Source organism: Gymnodraco acuticeps, unplaced genomic scaffold (assembly GCF_902827175.1).
Source record: "Gymnodraco acuticeps unplaced genomic scaffold, fGymAcu1.1, whole genome shotgun sequence".
In the NCBI taxonomy this organism is placed as follows: Eukaryota; Metazoa; Chordata; class Actinopteri; order Perciformes; family Bathydraconidae; genus Gymnodraco; species Gymnodraco acuticeps.
In genome coordinates, this window is record NW_022989937.1 from 1,318,750 (window position 1) to 1,327,618 (window position 8,869).

General features: G+C 39.5%; 1 long non-coding RNA gene across 1 annotated transcript; it reads left to right on the top strand.

Moving 5' to 3' along the window:
* Positions 1 to 6,911: 6,911 nt before the first annotated feature.
* On the top strand, positions 6,912 to 8,535 carry LOC117542414. Its single transcript, XR_004568435.1, has 3 exons — positions 6,912 to 7,112; positions 7,344 to 7,525; positions 8,026 to 8,535. It is a non-coding gene; the product is annotated as an uncharacterized LOC117542414 (long non-coding RNA).
* The last annotated feature ends 334 nt before the right edge of the window (positions 8,536 to 8,869 follow it).

The window sequence follows — 8,869 nt, forward strand, 5'->3', positions numbered from 1 at the left end:
CTTTAATGGACTGGTGAATAATTGTCCTACTTTTGTTATGAGTCTTGTCTATATCTGAAGCTCTATCCTTACCGGGGTCTAGAGTACAGTTAAAGTCTCCAGCTATAATATATTGACCTTCGAGAGATGCCAAGATAAAGAACAAGTCATTGAAAAAATGTGTGTCGTCCTTATTTGGTGCATAAATATTAACCAGATTGAGACGTTCTGTATACAGAGTACCCTGAATGATCAAATACCTTCCCATTTTATCTGCGATTACCTTTGTGACATTTAATGGAATGGACCTATGTATAAGAGTCATGACCCCTCTCGCCTGGGTAGTAAAAGGAGCTGAAAATACCTCGCCCCGCCATCTCCTCCTTATTCTGATGTCTTCATTCAAGACCAGGTGTGTTTCTTGGATTGTAAATGTGTTAACCTTACCATGACTTGCTTCACCTTTTTAATCTTTTGCATCCCTCTACAGTTCCAGGATGTAAATTTAATTTCTAGTCCGCTGGTCATAACTATCCACTCCAAATGGACTTTTCATGTAGCAACATATTAGAGTACCCCTAAACAACAGTAACACAAATAATAACAACATATACAACATGGATGCTTCTAAGTGCATCAACCCCAAAACACATACCCCGAAGCCCATAACCCAGGCTTCTTCCCCCCTCCTTACTGTACACTCCAGTATAGCTTGATACCACTCCACACTTGGTGAGGAGTAGTCAAACAACGCCAACCACCCCAACGTGTAATCTTTCCCTCCTGTATTTCAGGTATAACCAAACTCTTTTCCTTTTTTCTTTATTCAAAACAGTGCACAATTGAGCAGATGTCAAGGCACATCTGGCTATAGCTAAGATTGTCCTTAAACTAAATTATAAGTGTTCATGTTTATGCCTTAGAACAAAGAGTAACGAGGGTTGTAAACGCCACTCTGAATCACAGAACACCACTGTGTCATGATTGTACTTGTATAATTGATCCTTCGGTCGTCAGACTGACCCGGAACTTAACAAAGGGATCTAGCGCGAAGTGTTTTGGGTACCGGTTTAAAACAAAACAAATAACCGATGTTCAGCTAGAACTTTACTTACGTAATGTTTTCCCAATCATTCTAGTGATTATACCGTTGCAACGTGTGCATAACCATTTAAACATAAGAAAATAAAGTTGTCACAATTATATGCCTAACGGCTACCTGCATTGAGGTGAAGCAAAAACAAAGAGATATCTAAGAGTAGCTTAGCCTTTAGCTATCTGTAGCGTTAGCCCCCAGTCTGGGAGCTCCGCTGGTGTCCTTTCCCACACGAACCATAGCATATCAATAAATCCGTATTACATGTATATCAAGGCACAAGTTTGTAAAATAATATGGCAATATTCAGTATTTTAGCGATTACCTTGCTCAACTCAAATCAGAACGTAGCAGCAAAGAAAAGGTGGCCGTTTTTAAATGTTCCGTTCCTTGTAGCCCGTACGCTAACAGGAGCTATGCTGGCAAGCTAGCCATTTATTTGACCTCATAGCCCTGTTCGACCCGGCATCTCCTCCTCGGTTCGCCTGATAAAGGCCTCTACGTCCGCTGGAGACTCGAAAGTTTGAGTTTTGTCTTTATATGTCACCAGCAATTTGGCAGGAAGAAGCATGCCGTATCGAATCCCCATGGTGCGAAGTTTCTGCCTCACGGCGTCGAATTCCTTCTGCTTCTTGTGTATCCCGGCCGCCAGGTCTGGGTAGAACCGGACCGGACTATCTTTGTAGAATAGTTGCTTTTTAGCTCTGACCGCTTTCAGCACCGTCATCTTGTCTCTGTCATTCAGGAATTTCATGATCAGTGTCCTCGGGGGGGCATTTGGGTCGCTTCTCTGACCAATTCTGTGTGCGCGTACCAGGGTTAGCTTCGAGTTTAGCGAGGGGATATCAAGGGCCTCCGGGATCCACTTTTACAGAAATAAGCAGGCGTCGTCGCCTTCCGCTTTTTCCGGCATATTTACCAGCCTTAGGTTAGAACTTCTGGACCTTGCTTCCAAGTCGATAACTTTGTCCTCCATGACTTTGTTTTTACTCTCGAGACTCTGTACCTTAGCCTGTAGGTGGATGATGGTGTCCTCTGTGCCAGAAATGCGCAACTCTGCATTGTTAACACGTTCCATACATTCTCCAACCTCCTTCCTCATTCCAGCAATTGCAGCCAATACTCCATCCTGTCTGATGGAGAAGTCTGTTTTTAGGTCTTTGATAGCCTCGAGAATTGGCAAGTTTCTAGTTACTTCATCTTCGGCGTTCCCAACATTCCCATCTGCCATTGTGTTAGCATTAGCTGTAGGTTCTTCACCCTGTATGGACGGGCCAAAATCTATTTTAGATTGAGCTTTTCCTTTTCCGCGACCTCTAACGGTTTTTTTGGGGGGCATCAGGGTCTTCTTTAGCCACTATATTGTTCACTTTGTCGTAGTTTGTTGGTTTTATATCAGGATTAGTAAGATTGTGCGGAGGAGAAAGAAACGCGTCTGTCTAGCGCGCCGCCATCTTGGAATCCGACTGTCGTTTGCAAATCTTTTAAATGCATTTGTGGATGTTGTTTTACATTTACAAATCACATATTTACACACAAATTATTTTTATGTTCACACAAATAATTATGAGACATATCTATGCCCATACTATCAGGGCTGTTAGGGAAAACATCAGGCAATATGTATTGTGAGATTATTAAGTTTCTAAGAGAAATTGATACATTTAAAATAATCTAGAGTTTTGGTTCTTTTATTTAATTTATTTTGTTTATTGTTTTCTGCATAGTCTCTTGTCCACACTCCAGTCCAGTTGGTGGTGGTAATGCACCTACAAGTTGGTTTGCCAACCGCCAATAAACACTAAAGAAGAAGAAGAAGTCTTGTGCCAGTTCGTCTTGTTTCAGTGTGCTTCACATGTCTAGAGACCCAGCGCGTTTCCAAAGAGAAGAGCTTTATTTTTGTCCTCGCAAGAGTGATCATTTGTTTGAACTTTGTTTATTTTTCTCATTAAAAAGTGAGTCATTGCATTTGAGTCCAGTATTTTTGTACCACGTTCTTAACAGGGGAAGCAACGCTGATCAGATTGAGAGGTAATGGAATGAGTTTACAAGCTTCCAAAAATGAATGTATTGTCCTAATATGGCAAAAACAATTAGATATTGTGAGAGCCAATACTTTGTTTGTTTAAAATCAACCAAAACTCCAAAATGTGACACAAATCCATGTTTATTTCTGCATGTGCTGTCACGACATTTGCACAAAGCTAAGTCAAGTATGAGTTTGTTGAAGATTTTTCCATGTGCGTTGGTGTTTACAATTCAATGACATTTAAGGAACGTTAAAAATTAGATATTCTGTAAATTGTTACTTAGGAGCGCTTTCTGAGCTATTGGAAATAAAAAAATGGTAACACTATTTAAAAATGTCCAGTTACTGAATTCAAGTGAGTGACTATCGTTAAGTAAATTCTTAAATTACAATTTTCAAGGGAGTTAATGAACCTTAAAGCTCCAAATGTCTGTTGTTTTAAACCCAATTATATACCCACCTCGTAATGATGTGTACCTGTGTACAAACAGTCGCTGAAGGTTTTATACTGAAATAATTTGGTAATTTGTTCAATGTTATTCAATATAATTACAGCTTTATTCATAACATAATTATAGAGCTTTTACAATTTATGCAGTAAATCGAAGTTGTCGACAAAAACAAACCTGCTAAATCCTACCTAACGCTTTCTAAAACAGTCATTATTTTCTTGTCCGATACTTGGCCCCCCGAAAGTGTAGCTTGCAGTGTTCTCGAGAACTGCTCATCAAACTTCTTTCAGACATGACACAGCACTTCCTTGTTTCCTCAGCAATACACCCATCAATTGTGAAGTCAATCTGGATGATTGGCATACAAACATGGACAGAGGAGCGGAGATTTCTTCCTTTATAGTAAGATATTGTTGCTTCAGCGCCACCCATTGGCAAACTGGCATCAGATGTCTTGATAACTCAGATTTCATACCCACAAATGTCCACCAAAGTGTAGTTACTATTGCTAACCATAACCCTGGGTTTCACAACATTCAATGGAGTTAGCAATTATTACTACAACTCACAAAACACGTATTTCCGATAACTCGGGGAAACACAACATAAAAACAAATATTTTTATTTTAAGGTTTTCTGAACTTTAGACATGACACAAGGTAATGTTGGAGAAAAACAAGAATACTGATCATAAAAGTAGAACAAGTATGACATTTAACTTTGAGTCTTTTAAGGCCTAGTCAAATCCTTGCAGAAAAAGTTAACAACAAAATTAGACCTTGACCTTTTTATGCAAGCAAACATTAGATTTGATCAGAACTTTGTGATGCTGTATCAACAAATAATTAACAGAACAAACACCGTATTCCACTGGGGTAGGAGCTTCAGTGTTTCACTTGAGAATGATGCAGTTGAATATCAGATCAGGCTTTCATGTGTATTAGCAGTTTCCTCTTTTTCCATGTCGGATTTGAAAACCCTGTTCTTGCTTCCTTTATTTCACTTCAACCCAAGTCTGTTCTCTGTCATGAAGCCGGTGGGAGACAGTGTCAACAATCTAATAGTGAATTTAATCAATTTGCTAGCAGTGCTATTAGTAATGCTAAGCACACCATAGGCAGCCAAGCAAACACGGTATCAAACAAGGGAAATCATGCAAGGGAAGAGAGGAAGAACTCTCAGAGATAATTCTGCATTAGACCTCTATGGTGGACCCAGCTTTGGTTTCAATAGCTCCCTGATTCTTAATAATCCACATCTGTTTGTAAGATCACCTTCATTACCAACAGTGTTGCTTTAGCAAGAATCCAGACTTAAAGACTTAAAACACTTTGGTCCCAACTGAAATATCTAAACAGCTATTGAAAAGTGGACTAGAATATTTTCCTTCACTGTACATCCACCACCATTGGTAACTGGATAGTGAGATTTGACCTAAATGTGGGGGGTTATACAGTACAAAGTAACTAAGTTGCATTCATATATATTACTTTCAGCAGTAACTAAGTAAGATAACTTGTAACTAATGCATTCTCTGGTTGGTCCTCAAGGAAACAAAATGTTAAATACCGTATTTCTTTTAAATAAAAGAAAGTAGGGAGACATCATATTACATTTTAATAGTACAAGACCCCCATTTTTTTAGGGGTTTTCCTGTAGTGTGTTATATAATAAGCGCTCTAATAAAAAATGTAATGCATTATTATTATTATTATTATTATATAGGTTTGTGTGCATGTAAATGGTCAGCAAAGGTAAACAAAAAAAAAGCGGTATGAGAAAAATAAAGACCTTAGCATGGAAACATGTCACAGTATAGGCACACAATACAAATATAAACTTAAAAATGAGCATAATATTTCCTCTTTAATAAGAGGGAAATTATGCTTTGGGTAAAAGTACCATGTATGCATCCCATCATCCCATTTAGCTTAATGTTATTAATGCTATTTCAGCCCATACTACATATGGGCTGAAATATCTTACATCATGACATATATCATAATTTTATATTCCACAAATAAGATATACATATGATAATAACAGATCTGACATCTGATGCTTAGGTTTAAGTACAATTCTAGAGAACTTGTGTAGAGTTTGTCAGAAACCCCTGCTGTTCCAATTCCTCCAGAGCCTCTAAAGAACATCGTCCAACAGTTTTACAATATGAGTAGTTGTTCCCAAGAGGAGTGAACTGATATTTAAGGGTTAAACTGGATGAGTTACCCTTTCATCACACTTTTCATGCAGTAAGCTGTATTACTTATTTAACAGTAGTTAATTAGTCAAAAGAGCTGTGTGCACACCAGCTTTCACATTATCTACATATGCTCATGTTTAAAGTTGTGAATAATGTTAAGATGGTTAGCATATGTTCCTGTTTCATCTTACACCCCCCACGGTGTCGGTGTGTGTGTGTGTGTGTGTGTGTGTGTGTGTGTGTGTGTGAGGGGCTTTCCTATGAATGTAATCTTTTCATCCAATTCTGTCTGTCCACGGCAAAGCTTAGAAAGAGTTATTGCAGACGACATTTTCCCCTCCGTGACGGAGCTTCTCCCTGGTGTCCCATTGCTGCTATCAACTACTTTGATGTATTACTGTAAGGTAGGGTTAGGTAAGGTACGTTAAGGTAGAAAGCATAAACAAATTTAAAAAAAAAGATAAAATAAATTTAAAGGAATTCAAATTGTAGTCTCCAAAGATGTTCACAAAACAACAGGAGTTGTTTATGAGAGATACCTACAACTTGCTAAAAGTGCTTTGCTAAAAAAAAAAGCTTTAAATAGCTTAATACTTAATATAAATCACTCAGTGTTATATTTCCTCCATATCTGCCCATTAATACCCGGTTTCCTCAGAGGTACCTCAAAGCAGATGTGTGTATTTTATTTGACAACAATGACAGATGACATACATATAATCAGCACAGCTTACAGATGTATCATCCCGTTGCGTAGGGGGTTGGTACTTAATGAGTTTATCATTATCGCCTAATAAGAAAGCCGATTAGTGTTATTCACGTAATTCGCAACTTAATTCTAGATTAATGGCAGTATCTATGGAGACTGGGTATGATTGCAGGGAGTTCAGGGGGCTGGAGACCCATGGGGAAGTGAGCACAGGTTAATCAGACACTATTGTTCTCTAAAGGCCCTGACACACCAGGCCGATATCGGCTGTTCTCGTAAATCGGGAGACGAAGCGTGTCCTGTCGCCCAAACTCAATTTGGTGTGTCCCGAACCGTCGACCGTGACACGCCTTATTTGGCAGTCGGACCAAACAATCACTCTGATTGGCTGTTCAGCTAGCGAATCAGTGCATGAGAAGCGAAACGGAAGTGAGGGACGTAAACAAACGATTTAAGAAGGCACACACAGACTGATATTCATTTTCATCTCATCATGGCGATCTGGAATGACGCAAACGAAGACCTGCTGATCACCTTGATCCAGGAGAGGCCAGCTCTGTACGTCATCACGGAGAAAAGGTACTCTAACCGAGTAGTGAAAACCGGACTCTGGCGAGAGATTGAAACGCAACTTGGTTTCTCGGGTAAGATTATCTTTTTCATCAATTGAGCTCTTTAGCAGATACTGTTGGCTTTTTATTGTTTGCCAGCGTACAGTGACGTTAACGTGAAATGTAATTTATTATTTCAACCTTGTATTTTGTTGTTATCTTGTTGCTAGCTGTTGCTAGCTGTGCAGTTTGGCACTGCATATAGATATGAATTGGACATGCTAACTAGCCACAATGCTTACATCGTTTATTTGTGTGCTTCAGAGAAAGAGCTGAGGAAGAAGTGGGATTCTCTGCGAACCCAGTACACCCGGTAAAGGAGACTTGCCCCTTCGGGTAGCTGTGGAGCACAAACGACTGGCAGACAGCAGTGGATCCTGACCAGGTTGCAGTTTTTAGAGCCCTACACCAGAAGGAAGGAGAGTACTTCAAACCTCACCGTCACGGTAACTATTTTATTTGTTGAGTACAAATAAGTGTTTCTTGCTTCTTTCATTTACAAAAACATTATTGTCATTCATTTGGTGGTTACAGTGTTAAATATAACAATAACAGAATAATATATGTATTATAATTATTGATGTGCTCATCACCTTAATGTTGCAGCTGGTAAAGGAGGAGCTAATTGAAATTACATGATATACTGCTGGCTAGCTTATGAAATTCACCATGGGATCAATAATGCTTTTATCTTAACCTATAATAATACATGATAAAATATGTCTTGATTATATTTTGTAGTGTTCTGAATCTTCTAGAAGTATGTCTTTAGCATCTGAATAGAGCATCACAATGTGTCTACAATGTACCTCTCACACATGACCACACCCAAACTAATGGCACACACATTTTAGGGTATTGTTTTGTTTTGAATGCTTAGTAAACAGTTTTAAGAAGCCATGGTATTAAATCCAACTAACTGTGAATTTATTTAAAAAAATTTAAGGAACGTCCGGTGGCTGCAGAATCCATCCCCGGGGGCACCAGAAGTGAAACCTCGATCAGCACCACAGAGGAGTCCTTCCCGTTTGATGCTGAGCCCTGCACTCCCCTGGCAGAATCCACCATCTGCACCACACCGGCACCGCGGCTCGGAGAGAAGCCAAGCACTCGAAGGCCTCCGGCGAAGCGCAGGATGATGCAGGATTCGCAGAAGGAGTCCGCCGTTGAGGCGTCGTCAAAAGCATTGCTGGAGGAGATAAAAATAAGACTGGCACAGTTGGCCCCAGTTGATGATGAAATCGCGGTCCAAGCCAAACTGTTTGAGCACAGACTGCGGCTGTTGCCACCTCATCAGATGCGAGGCTTCCTGAATTTGGTTCAAAATGGCTTCTATGATTGCTTGCTAGAGCAGTGGTCTCCAAACTAAGGCCCGCGGGCCGGGTACGGCCCGCCTCCACATTTGGCCCGGCCCCCTGAACAATAGCAGAGAGGCATTATGATTTATTTTTTTTTAAATTAAAATTTAATTAAAAAAATAAATAATAATAATTCAGTCTGGCCACGCGAATCCTAGACTAGCCCCTGTCAAAATGTTGTGACCTGCTCTATCTAAATCAGTCGCATTGACCCGAAGACACCTTTTGAGTTGAATACACTGTTGGAAAGAGGATATTCCTAGCTTTCTAATGATATCAGGATTGTTTTTGTACTTCAAATATTAAGCGAAATATGTCACATTATATAATGACTGTCACCGAGTCATCATTTTGAGAAAAAGGCCTTTAAAGTTGTCTCTTCTCTGGAATCCATCGATCTGATTGATTATTAGCGGAGCAAATGATCAAAAT